Source organism: Dermacentor andersoni, unplaced genomic scaffold, assembly GCF_023375885.2.
Source record: "Dermacentor andersoni unplaced genomic scaffold, qqDerAnde1_hic_scaffold ctg00000039.1, whole genome shotgun sequence".
In the NCBI taxonomy this organism is placed as follows: Eukaryota; Metazoa; Arthropoda; class Arachnida; order Ixodida; family Ixodidae; genus Dermacentor; species Dermacentor andersoni.
In genome coordinates this window covers 35,775,601-35,795,876 of record NW_027314752.1, presented here as the reverse complement: position 1 = coordinate 35,795,876, position 20,276 = coordinate 35,775,601, and positions in this window count along the sequence as shown.

Here is a 20,276-nt window from a genome sequence, read left to right as displayed (position 1 = left end):
TATTGACGGTCGCTTCTGAGTCAAAGGCGGCCAGCTTGACGCCTGTCACCTGTAAAGCTTGCTCTAAAGACGCGTTCACCGTCCACACGTGAGCTTGACCATCTACACATTGTATAATAAATCGAGGAACAGTACATTTTTCTTCAACATAGTATGGGAGTACGGCTCAATTAAACCTCGACAGCGATGCGGAGGGCAATGCGTAGAAGTCACCGGAACAAATGCCGCAGTCTGCGCCGGTAAAAACACATCGTGAGAGACAGAAAATACACTCTGCTCGTCCACGCCGGATACTGCTGGTGTGGGTGTTATCACGTCCCTTTGAAAATAAATTTCACCAGCCCAACAATCTAACATTGCACCACATTCACTAAGACAGTCAATCCCAAAGATGATGTGAATGGCGTGTTCCAAAACTACAAATTCAGTTGGAAAATCTCCACCCACACTCACTATCACGAATACCGCAGCTAAAGGAAATAGGTGGCTCGCGGTACACAGGATAGTCATAAAAAATTGGAGGCTTATCAAGGTTAAGCCCAGTGGATGCTTCGCATCCACTGGGCTTAACCTTAGCGTATCCTTAGCGTTTGGAGGCATCTTGACCGCATACACGCCCGGCGCAAAGACGCTGGCGCGGTTGCGGGCACAGAGACTGACGCTACGGCGGGCGCGCGCCGCTTCATCCCTGGCGTGTCCTCACATATCACGTGATGCAGCGATGGTGGCGCCGCCGCCGCGTCGCGCGCGACGGCGCGAACCGAAGCGTGGAGGCCTCCGCCGGGCGACGTCCGACGGCGCGATATGAGGCCCCATCTGCAGCCGGTGTGACGTCATCACGTGACGTCACATCATGTGATCTCACTTCAGGGTCAATGGTGGCCACCGCCGGGAGGCGACCGACGGCGCGATATGAGGCCCCATCTGCAGCCGGTGTGACGTCATCACGTGACGTCATGTCACGTGACCTACTTGAAGGTCACTTGAAGGTCAATGGTGGCCACCGCCGGGAGGCGACAGACGGCGCGATATGAGGCCCCATCTGCAGCCTGTGTGACGTCATCACGTGACGTCATGTCACGTGACCCCACTTCAGGGTCAATGGTGGCCACCGCCGGGCGTCGCGCGAAGGGCCGAAACCTACGTTAATATGCTTCGCATAAAATGTGGCCTCGCGCTGGCTGTAGCGGGGAGCAAGGCGTTAGGGTGGTGCGGTCTGACGACGTTCGTAGGTACGCGAAGGGTGTCGGAACTCCGCCGTGTCGACGCGGACGCGTTCATCAGGCAAAGGCCGAATTTCGGTGTTAGTTTGCAGTTGGCAAATCACCGGCTGTTCAGGACAGTGTACGCCAAGCGTGCATTGGGGGTACTCCCGTCCTACGTCTCTTCCTCCACCTTGTGCTTGAAAGTGCGCCAATTCTTCTCTAACGAGTTGACGTACAAGCAAAGCGATGTCCTGGGAGGAGGAGACGTCCACGCTTGCGGCCGTGGTCACGTTGGCAAGTTTACCAAATTTTACCAATACACGACGCATCTTCAGCGCCTCAAAAGCCCGGCAGTGCCGTCTTAGATCAGATGTAATGCACAGGTCTTCCTTCGATATAAGGAAATTGTAGACATTATGCGATTCCCTTAAAAAGATGTCCAACCTTATCTTCATCCGACATGTCCGTATTCACAATTCTGCACAGTTTCAATATTCCTTCAATGTAAGTTGTCCATATTTCTCGGGGCAACTGTGCTCTACGCGAAAGCATATGCTCAGCCTCCTTTCTTTTTGAAAGTGAGTTTCCGAAGCATCTCTTAAGATATTCAACGCACCTTTCCCACTTTGTCATCATCATGCTTTCATTATTATTGAACCAGGGAACTAAGGTTCCGGTGAGAAAGAAAACATTAGCAAATCGTTCCGTCGCGTTTCACCTATTTTGACCGCTTACCCTTTGATAATACTTCAGCGAGTCATCGACATCCTCATCAGCGTTGCTGGAAAAGGTGCGCGGTTCTTTTTGAGAGATACAGCAGATGACTTGCCTTGGGCACTCACTGTCATCTTGCATGCTTGCGTCATGGCTGCCACCAGCTCATTTGGTTCGTTCATGTCCACGTCTTCAGGTGGTGGTCTGAGCAACCGCCGGCGCTCGTCGGTGCGTACGTAGAAGGTTGTCCAGAGTGATTAGTGATTACCCAGCACCGCCCACAAAAGTTGTTATGGATGAGATGGATTTACTTACAAGATGATTGAGGGGGCGTAGAGACGAGATCGCAGGCAATCTGGCATTTTCTAACCCGAGCGCAGTGCTTCCATCTCTTCTTCTTCGGCTCCGCCGAGCAGCGTAACAATATATATAATGTGCGGTTCGGACAGCTAATCACCATACCGGCTGACGTTTCTGATTACACCTACCGTCTGCGCAGCTCTATGCGTACTGTCGTTCGCCCAACAACGACGTGCTTGCCGGCATGCCTACGTCAATCCTGGCCTTGAGAACATCATGCACGTCTTTGTGCGTCCTCCTATTCAGCGTACTCAAGCGTGTTCCTAAGCACTTTCCATTGATGATGAACGACCGGGAAGAGGTGATCTCCGTCGACCGTTTGAGGCCTGTCTACTTGGACTCTGACGCTTTAGTCACATCTGCTGTCACATTCCCTCCCGACCAGGCCAGTCCTACTCGCCGCGTGCGTTTTGCGTCACCGACATCCTCGCTTTGGCATTCGTCCAGCTCTTGGCTTCCTCACTAGAAAGGGGGCCCTGTAGAGCGCTACCACATGCCACAATGGCGCTGTCACAAAATCAGTATCATCCAGGCAAACTAGTGCAGAAAATGCTTGCTGTCGGTGACCACAACCATACTGTTATTATTTCAGCAAGAAGGATAGTTCAGGCCCCTGAAGTTTCTCTTCGTGGCCGCAAAGCACGCACTTCAGTACAAATATTTCAGCTGTATAAGTATATATTGCCGCGACGCCATCTGTGACCAACCTGGCTGACAACGAAGACGATGACCTCGTGTGTGCAAGCGAGGTGCTAGAGAAGAAGCCTGAAGTGAGCGCTTGTCCAAGTTGTCTCGAGAAAATACCGCTCTCCGCTCTTGTCTCAAGTGAGCCGTGACACTGGTGGAGGTGCTGGGTCTCGCATCATCGCCTAATGATGGCGACGACTCCTGCGAGTAGCCCTGCATCCATCCCTTCAAGGCATCATCCACGCGCCGAGACACCTATGCACCGCGCAAGCCGCCGCCTGCAAGGTCTGTGCCCGGCATTCGGCCGCTTGCAAGGAACTTTTTCAGCGACCTCATCAACTCAGGAAATGGCGCTTGCAAGTCCAACACAGGTGACTGTTGAAAACAATCTAGCCTCCACAAACTTCCACGGGGATACGTATGAAGACGCCGAAGACTGCCTGGACCAGCACGAACGCGGAGCTAAGGTCAATCAGTGGCGGGCGGACCAGGGGCTTTCCAATGTATACTTCGCTCTTGAAGGTAGCACAAGGACGTGTTTCCAAGACCGCGAGGCACATTTGACAACGTGGGACGAATATTGCCGTCGGCTACTTGATACCTTAGGAAGCACTGATCGCCGAGATAATGCACAACGCCATCTCGAGTTGCGCATTCAGAAACCCAACGAAAGTGTTTCGATGTTTGCCGAGCACATGTCTCGTTCGTTTCGCCGCGCGGATCCCAACATGCCTGATTTAAAGCAGCTGAGTCATCTCACACGTGGCGCTAAAGATCAGCTATTCACTGGTCTCATGCGCAACCCGCCTACAACAGTGGATGAATTCATTAAGGCAGCCACAGCAATCCAGTTGGCGCTGCAGCAGCGTTGGCGGCAATACGAACGCTTGACTAACGACGTTGTTGCAGGACCCGCAGTACTGACAGTGACAGACGAGACCTTGCTGCGTCAACTAACAAGTGACATTGTGAGCGAGGAGATTGCGAAGCAAACTGTGACACCGAAAGGGTTTACTGTTGCTTCGGTCGCTGAAGTTGTCCACCAAGAAATCCGGCAAGCATTTGCATCACCTGAGCCACTCCCTGAACCGTGTCCCGGGCCTCGCTTCGAGCCCCACGCATATAGCTATGCAGACGCTGTCCGTCGCCCGCTTTCTACCATGCCAGTACAGCAGTACCGCCAGCGGCCGCCTATTGCTGCCTGGATACAGTGAGAGCATTTTAGGCGACCCCAGCTTCGCAGGACCGACGCAGGCGCACTGCTGATCGCCGTCCATTTTGTTTTCACTGTGGCGAACAAGGGCATATTTATCGTTTTTGCCCCCATCGCCAAGGTGGCAGCTAGAAAATATCACTTTTCACTCCGCGGCAGTTTCCAGACAATCATCCACGCTTCGACGACAGTGTCACCCGGAAACAAGGTAGCTCAGCTAATCTCCGGTCGCGCTCGCTGTCTCCGTTACGTTATTCTTCGCCGAACATCGCGCAGTTTCGCCGACCTGGTAAGAGGCCGCTCTCCAAGCCCACGGCGGGGAAACTGAAATCAGTGACCCCTGGGGGGGAAGGTTGCAAGCCGTCGAACCACCGAAAATCCCCCATTATCACTGAGAAACGAGCAGAGCAAGCCGGATAAATGGAACGCCGACGAATTTGTGAGTGCTAACATACTCTTGACGATTGATGGGCACGACGTGAGAACTTTAGTTGATATTGGCGCAGACATTTCAATAATGAGTGAGCAGTTGGCAGACCGGCTTAAGAAAGTCAAAATGCAATGGCCGGGACCTTATATTCGAAATGCTGGGGGCCAGATAATGGCACCTGCAGGAAAATGTACTGCACGACTCCACATAGGAAATACAGCTTTTATCACCACTTCTATGGTTTTAAAAGAGTGCTGCAGATCATCCTTGGAATGGACTTGTAGCGGGAGTATGGTGCCGGTGGTTAACATACAGGAGGGTGACATAACCTTGTCAACTAGTACAGACACGAGCCACGACGAAGAGCGCCAACGTACATCGTTACGTGTCGTCTACGACGACGTATGCATACCACCGCTATCATGCAGTCTTGTCTCCGTCAGTTGCGGAGAACAGTTGAACAAGTACGGTGTAGCCGAACAATTGACTTCAGTACTGTTCCATCAGGGTGCTGCCATTGCTCGGGGTATCATCAGCCTAATCGGTAGTCGCACAGAGGTACTACTGACAAATTTCACCAATGAACGCCGGCACATCAGTAAAGGCACCGCTGTGGCATACGTTGACGAAATTGACCACGTTCAACACTGCTTTGCTGTAAAAGAGGAATCGACCACCAATATGATTCCACGTGCACCCGTCGTCGACGTTGACCCAGGTTTAGCGCCGCAGCAGAAACAAAGTCTCAGGGAACTGCTTGACGATTTTAGGGACTGCTTCTCCACAACGTCCTGTGTGCGTCAAACACCACTGACGGAACACCGCCTCATTACGGAGGAAACAGCAATACCCATCTGACAGGATCCGTATCGCGTGGCCGAGAAAGAGCGTGAAGCAATACAGCAGCAAGCCAAGGAAATGCTAGAAGATGATGCCATCCAGCTGTCAAAAACCCTATGGCACAGCCGGTAGTACTCCTTAAGAAGAAGCATGGTAGCCTGGGGTTTTGTATCGATTATTGCATGCTCAATCGGGTTACGAAAAAAGATGTGCATCCCTTACCACGCATAGACTATTCCCTCGATAGGCTACGACATGCACGTTACTTCTCATCGATCGACTTAAAATGTGGATACTGGCGAATAGAGGTCGATGAGCGGTATCACGAAAAGACTGCTTTTGGGACGCCTGATGGGCTCTATGAATTTGAAGTTCTCCCTTTTGGTTTGTGCTCCGCCCCAGCCACGTTCCAAAGGCTAATGGATACTGTGGAAGACTTGCTTAGTCTACCTAGACGATATCATTGTTTATTCTGCCACAAGTGATGAACATCTCAGACGGCTACGGTCAGTTCTTCAAGCGATACAGTCCGCTATGCTCACCTCAAAACCTGAAAAGTGCCACTTTGGATAAAAATAGCTACCGTTTTTGGGCCACGCTGTAAGCCCACAGGTGTCAGACCTAATCCTGAAATCGCAGCCGTCGCAAAGTTTTCCAGGCCTACAGATAAGAAGGCAGTCAGACGCTTCCTGGGCCTATGCGCATAGTACCGGCGATTTATTGCGGGTTGGGCACGCATCGCCTCACCACTCACCTGCCTAACCACAGAACGTGTCACGCTTGTTTGGGGCGACGAGCACGACACGGCATTTAACGAGTTGCAGCACGTCTACAAACTCCGCCTGTTCTTGCCCACTTTGACGTGGATGCGCCGACAATTATGCACACCGACGCCAGCAACATGGGTCTAGGCGCCGTCCTTGTTCAGCGGCAAGACGCTTCGGGGCGAGTCATCGCTTACGCGAGTAGAACATTGTCACGTGCCGAGTCGAGCTACTCCACCACAGAGAAGGAATGCTTGGCTGTAGTATGGGCAGTTACCAAGTTCCGCCCCTACATATACGGCCGCCCATTTGAAGTCACAAGTGACCACCATTCTCTCTGTTCATTGAATAACATGAAAGATCCATCTGCACGTTTGGCACGCTGGAGCCTAAGGCTTCAAAAGTACATGACGGGGGTCTATAAATCGGGAAGGCAGCACTTGGGCGCTGACTGCCTTTCCAGATCACCGATCGAGTCGTCAGGCTGAGATGATGACGAATCCGCAGTCTTATTAGTAGCTGTTGATGCGGCCACCATCTCTCAACAACAGCAAGAGGATTGGGAGCTCACTTCACTAATTGGTTTCTTAGAAGGCCGCACCACAAACAAGCCCGGACTGTTCTCACGGCACCTGTCATCATTGTGCATACGCAACAGTGTTATTTTCAGGAGGAATTTCTCTTCAGCAGGGAAAATATATCTACTAGTGGTCCCTAAAACTCTGCATTGAAATCTTGCAGGCCTGTCACGATGAAGCTACCTCAGGCGACCTAGGTTACACAAGAACATTAGCACAGGATCAAAGAGAAGTACTACTGGCCACGGCTGGCAGCACACGTGAAGCGCTATGTTATAACGTGTCTCGACTGTCAGCGACAAAAAGCGCCATTTACGAAACCCGCCTGACTCTTACATCCGGTTCCAGTGCCGGAAACGCTGTTGGCGCAAATTGAGATGGTCCTTTTTGCCCATTCCCAATATCTGATGCAGGAAATAAGTGTATCATAGTTGCGACAGATTACTTCAAGCGATATGATGAAACCAAGGCACTTCCGAGCAGCACAGCAGCCGAGGCCGCACAGTTCTTCATCGGAAACGTCGTCCTGAGGCACGGTGCTCCAGCGGTCATCGTAACTGACAGAGGAACCGCGTTCGCGGCTGAACTTTTGCGAACTGTACTCGCCCTCAGTGGCACGGCACACAGAAGGACGACAGCCTGTCACCTGCAAAGCAATGGAGTTACGGAGCGCCTCAACAAGACTCTCGCAGACATGCTGTGCTTGTATGTGGATGTGGAACACAAGAACTAGGACTAACTATTAGCCTACGTAACGTTTGCTTATAATACGGCTCGACAAGAAACAACAAGAATGACGCCATTCAGTCGCCTCCACGGTCGAGAAGTGACTACCATGCGGGATGCTATGCTTCCTCGTGATTCCAGCGATTCCGAGACTGACGGCGCAGAGTTCACAGAGCGCGCAGAAGAAGCAAGCCATCGATGCGTCGTCTACCAGCCCGGCCAAAAAGTCTGGGTTTGGGCTCCAGTACGCCGCCGAGGCCTCGCAGAGAAACTTCGCCGATACTTCGGACCATACAAGCTTCTACGACGCCTTAGTGACGTCAACTATGAAGCCGTTCCTGACAGCCCATCCTGCTCGAGGTGCCGTCAGGACCTGCCTGAGACTGTGCACGTGCTGCCCCTGAAACCTTATTTTCTGAGTGACATGGACACTCTCTGGCTGGCTGGACACCGGGTGCTACCCGCCGAGCATCGGGACCATGCACCTTATGGAGGGGGACAAATGCCGCGACGCAGGCAGCGCCCAACCACGCTGACGACGAAAACGACGACCTCGTGTGTGCAAACTAGATGCTAGAGAAAAAGAAGCCTGAACTGAGCGCTTGTCCAAGTTGTCTCGATAAAAGACCGCTCTCCGCTCTTGTCTCAAGTCAGCCGTGACAATATATATATATATATATATATATATATATATATATATATATATATATATATATTCTAAAGGTGTTTATTTGGCCGAGCTCGGGAGCAGCGCAACGTCGACGGGCAGGGCAGTCACAGCTTTTCAGCACGAGAGCCGTTGCTGAGCAGGAGCGCTCGACCCACTAGCGGTTAGAGCCAGTAGCGCTGAACCCACTAGCGTCTCTTCTACAATCTCTTCGCTACAACCACCCCCCGGGAGCGAGAAGGGAGCCGTCCGGCGACCTAACAGCTCGTCACGATGAGCGGGTCGTAGTACCGCTTTAAACGGTCGACATGGACAATGTCTCTGCCACGGCGGCGCATGTCTTCAGATGGCTCAACTGGTTCGATGACATAGTTTACAGGAGATGCGCGTTCGAGAACACGATAAGGGCCTTCATACTTCGGGACCAGTTTTGATGAGAGGCCAGGGGCAGTGAAAGGGACTGAGAGCCACACGAGCGCTCCCGGATCGAAGGTGACCGTGGCAGTGGCGTCACCGCGAGTGCTCCTCTGGCGCTCTTGATCATCGGAAGTAAAGGCCCGTGCGAGGTCGCGGCACGCTTCGGCATGTCGGACCGTGTCAGAAATAGGGACGTACTCGGATGCATCCGGCCGGTACGGAAGAATGGTGTCGATGGTGTGCGAAGGGTGTCGACCATACAGCAAGAAATAGGGTGAAAATCCAGTGGTGCTCTGCGTAGCGGTATTATACGCGTAGGTGACGAACGGCAGAATGGCGTCCCAGTTCGTGTGGTCGGAGGCAACGTACATTGAAAGCATGTCACCGAGCGTACGGTTGAAGCGTTCTGTGAGGCCATTCGTTTGAGGGTGGTACGCCGTAGTCGTAAACAACGTGGCACTCTTTGAGAATCGCTTCAACTACTTCCGACAGGAAGACGCGTCCGCGATCGCTGAGCAATTCTTGGGGTGGACCATGCCGCAGGATGAATCGGCGAAGCAGGAATGATGCAACATGGCGCGCTGTAGCTGCTGGGAGAGCGGCGGTTTCAGCGTATCGTGTAAGGTGATCTACTGCCAGAATGGCCCAGCGGTTACCAGCCGACGTCAGGGGAAGTGGTCCATACAAATCGATGCCAACGCGCCCGAACGGTTGGGTAGGGCAGGGTAGAGGCTGCAGGCCAGCTGGCGAGAGGAGGGGTGGAGATTTTCGGCGCTGGCAGTCGGGGCATGAACGAACAAACTTTTGAATGTAGGTGTACATTCCTCGCCAGTAGTAGCGTCGTCGGAGGCGCTGGTAGGTTTTGAAAAGTCCCGAATGCGCACACTGTGGATCAGAGTGGAACGATGCGCAGATTTCAGAACGCAGGCTTCGAGGTACAACTAATAACCACTGGCGGCCGTCAGAGGTGTAATTGCGTCGATGAAGCAGGTCGTCGCGAATGGCGAAATGGCGAGCTTGACGGCGCAATGCACGAGTGGTTGGCTGCGATGACCGATCAGCAAGGCAGTCTATGATGGAGGCAATCCAGGGGTCCTTGCGCTGCTCAGAAGCGATGATCCCAACGTCGACGGAAGAAACGTCAAGCTGGGATATTGCGCAGCAGGCATTGTCGTCTGGCTAGGGAGAACGTGAGAGGGCGTCAGCATCAGCATGCTGGCGTCCGTTGCGGTACAGTACGCGGATATCGTAATCCTGTAAGCGAAGCGCCCAGCGGGCGAGACGGCCTGAGGGATCCTTCAATGACGACAGCCAGCATAGTGCATGGTGGTCCGTGACGACATCAAATTGGCGACCATACAAATAGGGCCGGAACTTGGTAAGCGCCCAGATGATCGCCAGACATTCTTTTTCTGTGACGGTGTAATTGGTCTCGGCTTTAGTAAGCATACGGCTTGCATATGCCACAACATATTCAGGAAACCCGTCTTTGCGCTGTGCTAAGACAGCGCCGAGGCCAACACCGCTGGCATCTGTGTGTACCTCAATAGGTGCCGTTGGGTCGTAGTGGCGCAAAATGGGAGGAGACGTCAGCAAACGACGGAGCTTAGTGAATGCCTCGTCGCACTCGGACGACCACGAATGGAGAGGTCCGTTGCTGCCAAGGAGCTTGGTCAGGGGCGATATGATGGCGGCGAAATTGCGAATGAAGCGCCTGAAGTAGGAACACAAGCCTACAAAACTGCGCAGCTCTTTAACGGACGTCGGTTTAGGAAATTCAGCTACGGCACGAAGTTTGTCTGGATCTGGGAGGATTCCATCCTTCGAGACGATATAACCGAGTATCATGAGCTGCCGCGCTGCAAATCGGCACTTCTTTAGGTTCAGTTGAAGGCCAGCGTTCGCTAAGCAAGTCAAAACATGCCGTAGGCGTTGAAGGTGCGTGGTGAAGTCAGAGGCAAAAACGACAACGTCGTCGAGATAACATAAGCACGTGTGCCACTTCAAACCGCGGAGGACTGTGTCCATCATGCGTTCAAAAGTTGCTGGCGCATTACAAAGTCCAAACGGCATGACGTTAAATTCGTATAAGCTGTCGGGTGTGACAAAGGCTGTCTTCGGCCTATCGACGTCAGCCATGGGTACTTGTCAATAGCTGGAGCGTAAATCTACAGATGAAAAGAATTCTGCTCCTTGTAGACTATCGATGGCGTCATCAATTCGGGGCAGCGGGTATACATCTTTGCGAGTGATCTTGTTCAGGCGGCGATAGTCTACACAGAACCGTACCGAGCCGTATTTTTTCGTTACAAGGACGACAGGGGATGCCCATGGACTGTTCGAGGGTCGGATCACTTCGCGGCGAAGCATATCGTCCACTTGCTCATTAATCACACGACGTTCCGTGGCAGAGACGCGATATGGTCGTTGCCGCAATGGCGGTTGGGAGCCAGTGTCAATATGGTGCGTGACAGCAGACGCCCGGCCAAGGGAAGGTTGCTCGACATCAAAAGAAGAACGAAATTCTTCTAAGATGCGCAGAAGCTGCGAACGCTGAGGTGGGGTGAGGCCATCGGCAATAGATGAATCGAACACACCTGTGGGCAAAGGGTCGGACGTCGAGAGAGAACCGAGCGTGTTGTAACTGGCGCAGGACGTGTCTTCGGGAACATCCGTAATTTGTACGGCGTCGATCACTTCCACGTGGCCAAGACATTCGCCTTCAAGCAGCATCACAGGGTATGAGAACGGGTTATAGACAAAAATAGCTGTGGAGCCCTGTTTGACGTTCACAGTCGCAAAAGGCAGCAGCAGACGTTTTCGAGTGTAAAAGCGGCCTGATGGAGAAAGTAGTGCGATGGCGTCAGAGAGGCTGCTGCAATGCATTGATACAATCACTGACGAGTTGGGAGGCACGTTGGTGTTGTGCCTGACGAGTAGTTTGTTTGCAAAAGAAGCATTATCGGCAAGCGTCATATCTGAGATCGGCGACAGTTCTAGTTCGGCCCGTGCGCAATGAATGACGGCATCGTTGCGGGCGAGAAAGTCCCACCCCAGGATAACTTCGTGGGAGCACGAGGAAATCACAATAAATTCGACGGCGTATACAACGTCCTCGATGAGAACACGAGCGGTGCACGCCGCAATCGGGTGAATACGCTGTGCGCCTGCTGTGCAGAGGGCGAATCCAGCAATGGGCGTCGTAACCTTTCGAAGGAAGCGACAAAGCTTTGCGTCCATAACTGATACAGCGGCTCCGGTATCCACGAGGGCATATGTGCGCACACCGTCAACTAACACGTCTATCACATTGGTCGGGCTACGTTGAGGACTTCCGCGTTTCGACGGCGTCGCAGCCCTTGCCTCATGGACTGCGACAATTAGTTTTCCTCATCCCGAGCTTCGGGACGAGGCCGCATCGGTGATGGGGAGCGTCGGCGTGGAGAAATTGAGCGGCGGGTGTTGGCGGACCGGCGGAATGGTGGTGACGCAGCCCGAGGTTCGTCGTCGTAATAAGGGCGCGGAGAACCCGCCATAGAACTTGGCCCATAAGGTGTAGCGCTAGGTGACTGCACGCGACTACAGTAGCGTGCGACGTGGCCTGCATAGCCGCACGCAAAACATATTGATCGATTGTCCGCTGTACGCCAGCGAGTCGTTGCGGCAGGTCCCATCCATGTGGAAGGACGCGTTGGACGTGGCGCCTGGTGAAGTGATTGCATAGCAGGCTGTTGTCGGGGCATAGCGAGGACTTCGGCGTACGTGAGAGGTCCCCGTTGAGGGAGTTGTTGAGGCTGGGTGACGACTTCCGCGTAGCTGAGTGGCACAGCCGTCGGGATCTGTTGGGGCCTGGCCATGACTTCGGCGAAGCTGTGAGGCGCAGCCGCAGGAACACGCTGGTGGTGCTCAGGCAAAACCTCGTGCAGTTCTTGCGCTATGACGCGGCGAAGCGGAGGCGCAAAACTTGGCGTAGGCGCGTGTATCGACTGCGGCTGTGCAAAATCCATCAACGAGAGTTGCCGGGCAACTTCCTCGCGGACGAACGCCTTCATTTCTGCGAGCAACGCTGCCTGGTTGGACATGGCAGCCAAACCAGCGAGGTGTTCGTCACGCGGTAGAGATCGACGGGTCAGTGACCGCTGCCTGCGGAGTTCTTCATAGCTCTGGCACAGTGTGACAATTTCAGCCACAGAGCGTGGACTTTTGGCCAGCAACATGTTAAAGGCGTCGTCTTCTATGCCCTTCAGTATGTTTCGGATTCGATCAGACTCCGCCATGGTCGAATCGACTTTCCTGCATAGATCCAGGACATCTTCGATATAACTGGTGAATGTTTCGCCTGGCTGTTGAGCTCGTTCTCGCAAACGTTGCTCGGCACGCAGCTTGCGAACAGCAGGGCGACCAAATACATCGGCGAGGGAAGTCTTAAATTCCGACCATGTCTGGAACTCTGCTTGATGGTTGTTATACCACAGGCTGGCCACTCCAGCGAGGTAGAACAGAACATGGCTCAATTTGGCTGCTTCATCCCACTTGTTATGGTCGCCTACCCTGTCGTACGCCGTGAGCCATTCGTCCACGTCAGTGTCGTCCGCTCCAGTGTAGATAGGAGGGTCGCGATGACGAGGCACCCCGGGACAAGCAGTGGGTGCAGGAGGAGGCGTTTGCTGGGAGGCGTCTTGGGGCATGGTAGATGGTAGGGTACGGGACCGGAGTTCCAGGATGATCGTCTGAGGTTACCCCGCACACTCCACCAATTCTAAAGGTGTTTATTTGGCCGAGCTCGGGAGCAGCGCAACGTCGACGGGCAGGGCAGTCACAGCTTTTCAGCACGAGAGCCGTTGCTGAGCAGGAGCGCTCGACCCACTAGCGGTTAGAGCCAGTAGCGCTGAACCCACTAGCGTCTCTTCTACAATCTCTTCGCTACAATATATATATATATATATATATATATATATATATATATATATATATATATATATTGTTACGTGTAGAAAGACACAGAAGAAAGAGGCTATTTACAGGCTATTTACACTGGACTGGAGCCAGAGCACCAGGCCGACATTCACTCGCGCCAAGGGCACAGACCCACTTCGTCGTCGTTTTCGCGGCGGCTCGTCTCTCGGCAGTAAACTGCAGCAGAGTTGCGTTCCTATATATATAGGAACGCAACTCTGCTGCAGTTTACTGCCCTGCCGAATAAGACACACCACCTGATGTAATAGCCTATCAGTAAACGGGAAAACCACTGAAAAGTACTGGGTATCACACTCATGCGGCAGCAAGAACATGTACAGCACACTCACAAACGAAAAACACCTTACCACGATACACCACACTTACGCGTACACGTGAGTCGATCACGTGTTCAAGGAAATAGTACCACAGTTCATTGGAAACTCGAGTCTTATTATGCTCAACATATACGGTGCTCCGAAGGAAACGCTGGGACCCTTAGACAATTTGGCACAGCAACCGAGGCAGCTGCCTGGAAAAAACGGCATCCACATACTAGGCGTCTACAAGGAAGTGCACAAGTCGTGCCGATACGCCAGACACACTAAAACGCGAACGACCTTGTACAACGGGACACAACATGACTGACTTAGGGTAGCAACGGACCCGACATATCCAACGAGGTTAGGCAGCAGCACTAGCCACGACATGTGTCTCGATTTTGCGCTCGCGTCCAGATTACGGAACGTCGAGTGAGAAAACACTAACGAGAGTCTAGGAAGCGACCACTTCATGCTCGGTATCGCTGCACACGAGAGAAACTTCCCAAGAAGCGAGATACGCTCCACCAAAATCACGAACTGGACCAAGTTAAGCAACGAAAGAGAAACGCTAGAAGTCCAAGCAACAAGCGATTTGGAGAGGTGGGGTAAAGAACTACAGGAAACGGAAGCCAACACACCAAGGAGGTTGTGCTCACCACGGACAATCCGGGAATAGATCCGCGCCTCTTACACATGCGGGAAGTTGACCCTAGTCGCCTGAGATGATGGCGAAGACTGCGGCACGTTAAAATTTGGATAGCGAACCTAACAGAGAGGTAGGGCGCTACGCAAAGCCGTTTGAATGAAAGAACTGGGATTATTTCGGTCACTCCCTCCAAGGAGCGCTGGGTGCTGCTAAGAACATAGGTTATACTCAAACATCTACTAGGTCCGACGCAGAGCAAGAGAGAAAGCAAGCAAACGATAAGCCGAATACTGCCCATATACCAAGGCACATACGATAAGCTATTGTGTGCCTTACAATAGCGATGCATTGGTCTTTCGATACTCGAAACACAGCCAACGGCTGACTACACGGAAATGGAAAACAGCGAGCTTGACCGAGACATCACGCTTTTCGAGCTGACGCGAGCGATCCTAAGACTCATTCGAGACACAACCCAGGGCAATATTGGAATCACCAACAAGTTGCTACGTAAGTTGGATGATGCATGTGTGCAGGCAATACTGAAACTATTCAGTGTACACTGGAAGAGAGGAACGTTACCCGCGGAGTTTAAGCATGCCGAGAACATGCTAACAAAGCCAAAAGCTAAGAACGTCCCTGCTTGGAGAACCTAAAATTTATTCTGCTCACGCCTTGCTTCGCTAATTTGCTGGAATGCGTGATCCTAGAGAGGCTGCACACGCATCTGTCTTCTTGTTGTCTGATGTGTTGTGCGTACAGTGATGCCAAACAGTATGCTTGGCTTTCGGCCCAACTTGTGACCGCCAGACGTGCTTCTGCAGCTGAAACAAGTATTGAATACAGAGACGCCGTTCTGCCCTAAATCACTTCTTGTACTCTGTTTCAAGGGGGATTTTGATAACACGGGCCATTAAGCCATACTAGCCAATCTCAGTAACACGAATTGCGGCCAACTAACTTACAACTACGTCAGTGATTTGCTCACGGACCTTACAGCCACAATAGCACTGGGACATATGGGGTTGCAGCGAGTAGACACATTAAATAGAGGAACGCCACAAGCAGCAGGGCTGTCGCTGATAATTTTCAACGTGGCTATGATGAAACTCCTGGCGAAGCTACAGTAAATACCCGGGATCAGACGTGCCCTATATGCAGATGACATCAAGATATGGATGGTCGGAGGTTCCATAGATTTACCAGAAGAGGCATACAGGGGACACTAGACGTCATGACAAAATGCACGGAGACAAGCAGACTGCACTGCAAGGTCCTCATAATCAGGAAGCACTCACGAGGAAGATCGAGAACGGTGGCACCAACCATCTAACTTCGAATTCGTCCTAGTGAAATCCACAGGGAGGACATACTTTGTATTCTCACCTTCTCCATTACCATCAGCGTACTTTTTTTTCCATTGCAGGACGAAGGCCTTCGCTTGTGACCTCCAATCACCCCTCTCCGGTGCCAACTCATTCCAGCTTGCCCCAGGAGAAGATACAAAACACGACCACGCGGATCTTTCGCATGATGCAACGACTTACCACCAAGAACACGGGACTCTGGGAACAGGACCTGATCCGAATAGTACAAGCGCTGATTGTGATCCGCATTATTTACTGAGCGCCATATCTAACATTCGCCAATTTGGAAGTGGAGACTGCCGACCGTCTGATACGCAGGGCCTGTAAGCAGGCGCTTGGACTACCACATGGAACGGCCACTTTTCGATTTAAGGAAACAGGGGTGCCAACTCGGCGCAGGAAATCGTAGAAGCTCGACCGGTAACCCAATAGGAAATGCTACAATGCACGTTAGCAGGACGCCGCGCCTTGAAACGTCTTGGATATGCCGTACGGAACACCAGCGCACAGGCATATATCGCAACACGAATGCAGAAAATTAGGAACATGCAACAGAGCTTACACATCGGACGGCGAGAAGCCCAAGCGCAGGCGCTCGTGGGGAAGACCGAGAACCACCACGATGTCGCGCGTGTAGACGCAGCGACCGCCACCAGAAGCACCGTATTCGCCATCAGTGTAGCCTACAATCGACGGACCGAAATGAATGCGTCGTCGGTGTCCGGACCGAGCGCTGCGGAGGCAGAACTAGCGATAGCGTTAGCCGTCAGGACGAGACCGCACTGGGATTGCGTCAGAGTTCTCACAGACTCTCAGGCACCATGCAGACATTTGTACAGGGCCAAATTTTCCAGGGCCGCGATTCGCATTCTGAGTGGCTCCCACCAGCTCCCACCATACACACAAATCGTGGGGACAGTGGGGCACGCGTCCTTGCAAGGTGATCAGCAGGCGAACGCCTACGCTCGAGCGAGTGGGCAGCAGGAGTCACGTGAGCGACGCGCGACCTGTTGCACCTCCGACCGATACCATTAACCTACACGCCCATGTTACAACACTACCGCCTCCTAATGCTCTCATCCGAGAAGAAGGCGTAATATGAAGGAAACTGCAAACACATGCTTGTCCACACTGCAGTGTTTACCACGCCATAAACGCTACGCGGTATTCTTATAAACGCCCACACTGCCATCAATGAGTAATGCACATGGTAAGGGCTTGAGCAAGCACACCACAGCTCACACATAAAACACCGATCTACAATGCAGTGGAAGGCAGCGCTGCTATGGCTCGACGGATCAGCTCAACCTGGTGGATCGAACGAGAAAGGCCGCTAAGGGCGCTCGACTACTGGACTGAGGAGACCACCTACTTCTGAGCGGAAGAGTTACCTACGCTCGCGTCCTCTAATATATACAGTTCATGCTCTATCTCGTGGGAGGGTCTTCGGCATTTCGGCATTTCGGCAAATAGCAATCGTACTTACATCGGTTGCTGCTTTTTGTCCAAATATGGACCGAGTGAACGGTCAAGTATTAGGCCAGTGCACTTCCAATGGTGCGGAGAACGTTAGCTTTCTGGCGATGACGAATAGGACTTCAGGCAGTTGTAGCCAAGCAGATGCCGATGTCTCGGGGTAGTTCTTGTCGCGGGTACTGCGCGTTCTCGCTATTTAACTGTTACTCAGCAAGCACTAAAACACACGAATGAACAATAGACAAACAAGAGTGCTCGGGTTTGTCTTTTCTTCGTCCGTGCTTTTTAGTACGCGCTGTGTGTAACAGTTATGAAGATGCACCGACTCGCCCCGCTAGCTACTGTACTGCGTTGCCGCTAAACCCTCGCAGTCTCACCTAAGGAATGGGTAAGGGCCGTAGAGGTGGCCGGCTTCTCCGCCATACTAGCCTAGCGGGGCGGTAGTAGGGGTCGCGCAAAACGTCCATCTCCTGTGGGAAATTGCGGGGGGAGTTGCACAGACTTGCGGCACTACATGAACTCGACGTGGGCTCGGCGGATGAACATGACGACAGGCTGCGGCTGCGTATCGAAGCACTTCAGGCTTGGGCTGCAGTGGTTCAGGAACTCCCAGAAACTGCGTGATTCCTTCGCGTAAGATGTCAGCGATTGAGGCCGCTTGCGCATATGAAGAAGGGAGCAACTTCTGCACATCTGTCACATCATTTCTGATGGTCTCCCGCAGGTCGTCGGTACATTGAACTTGGACGCCTGCTTAATTTCTCTTGAGCGTACAGCAATTCTATCATCCGTTCCGCATTTCTCGATGTCTTTCGCCTCTGCACGAAGCTATTCAGTGACCTCTGGCGGGTTTCGTATCAATGCAGCGAAAATGTTTTGCTCCACGCCTCGTATCAAAAACCCGACCTTAATTTTCCTGGTCATGTCTCGGCAGGCGTGACGAAAGAGCCGGATCAATTCCTCCGCAATGATTGTAACGTTCGAGTTGGGAAGTTGCACTAGAATTTCTAGCAGAACTTGAGTTTATCCGCGTCGGACAACGCTGGTGAACAACGTAAGGAAGCTGGTGGAGAAGCGGTTCCGGATCATTAGATTGGGCTGCCGAAATCCATACAATCTTTTTGCGGCGTCTGACAATGAGAAATATACTTGGTGAAGTTTGTCTTCATACGCTCTGTTGTTGTACGCTGACGCTGCTTTGATTGTCTCCAGAAAGGTTTTGGGTCTGCCAACGAAGCTTCATAGAAGAAAGGGGGCTCGCAGTGTTGTAAACACACCATGGCTGCTGGCAAAGAAGGGTCTGTCATTAAGGCGCCCGGCTTCCTCTTTGTCTTCGTGGTCATCTCGTCTGGAAGCGTGAATTCCGAGGGTAAGTTGGGTAGTTGCAAGATAGCTTGATGATTTGACGCGATGTTGGTGTTGTCTTCGCGGTTCAGGCTTGAATAACAGAATCCCTGAAGCGGCCGACACAGGAACACAGAAGCATCTCGCCTAAATGTCACATTGTAGTTACGATGAAGGACGACGCAGTGTCAAAGCTGACTTACAAATTTAACACTTTACTGGGCGAACTTGTGCCCGGCAAGAAATGTAACGCTTAAGCACAAGGATAGAGGCAAGCGAAGTCGGTGATCGTAGAAAATCTGATCAGCGTATTAAACGTGTCGGCTTCTGTGCACGACTCGTCGTTTGTTCTAGCGTAATCGCTGGCGCTCGCGTAGGCTTCGGAAAGTACAGCACCATCCGCGTCGCCCATACAATGTGATTACAAGTTTCTGTGACATAACAGGCACAACATAGGTCAGCTACAATAAGTAAGAATGTTCTGGCACATGCAGGTGCGTCTTGTGCCGAGTGATAACGCTTAACATTTGTTAGCCAATAAAAAATCAGTCACCAGTAAAAACAAAGCACAGGTTTCAATATTGCAGCGACCTGATCAGGATGGTGCCACGGGAGTAGTACTGATCCAAGAGAAACACACTTCTTTCGTTTATGAGATTATTGACCATGAAATCATTTCAAACATTCCCTTACTTTCACTATCTGCTCGCCATCATATAATGCAAAAAAAGTCGCTGTTTCGCCCGAAAAGCGAACGACAAATTGCGATAGCAAATTAGTAGATAGCTATCCGAAGTAGGAATAATAGCTTTATAGGCCATATGAGAATATAAACATTCGCCTAATAACTAAATTAACAAGTAATGTGTAAGTGCGACTGAACGAGGACGTAGAAAGAAACAGTCTTTCTACGTAGTCACGCTTACACATTCTATTACGAACTGAAACCAACTAGTCCGCCAACGTGTTTTAACTAAAGTAAGAAGCACGGCCTCACCTACGCACAGGTAAACGTGAACACATCTCGCTCGATGAGCGCCGCCACTCGCTGTGAGAGTCCTCGATTTAGGAATCACGGAAACAGCAGCGATCGAATTGACCTTCGTGCATCTCCGGCTTCAGCGTGAAGGAAACACCGTAAGCATTGTACATACGAAGATACCAACACCACGCGCTCTCAGCAAACGTCGCAGATCGCCTTCAAGAGACGGTGCCTGCGCGGCGGCGCCGTAAGCAGCAGCCGCAGGCGCAAAAATCACCCCATATCCTTCGTCTCACCTGGATGTCTTACGCGCGACGGGAGAGGCTTTCGGCACGCCCTACTCGCTCGCACCCGCGAGTATGATAGTGATCTAAAGAAAGGAAGGACGCTGGATCCTGCAACCCGTGAGGGAGCACGGCGAAGCGTCGTCAGGGGAGAGGGAGTGGGAAATGAAAGATGACAGAGAAAGAGGGACGCGAGTATAGGACGTAATAGGACGCGTTAGCCTGCTCACTCTCGCACGCTTTCACTCGACAAACAGCACACGGTGCGCAGTTTCAAAGCCCTTTGTCTTTAAATGG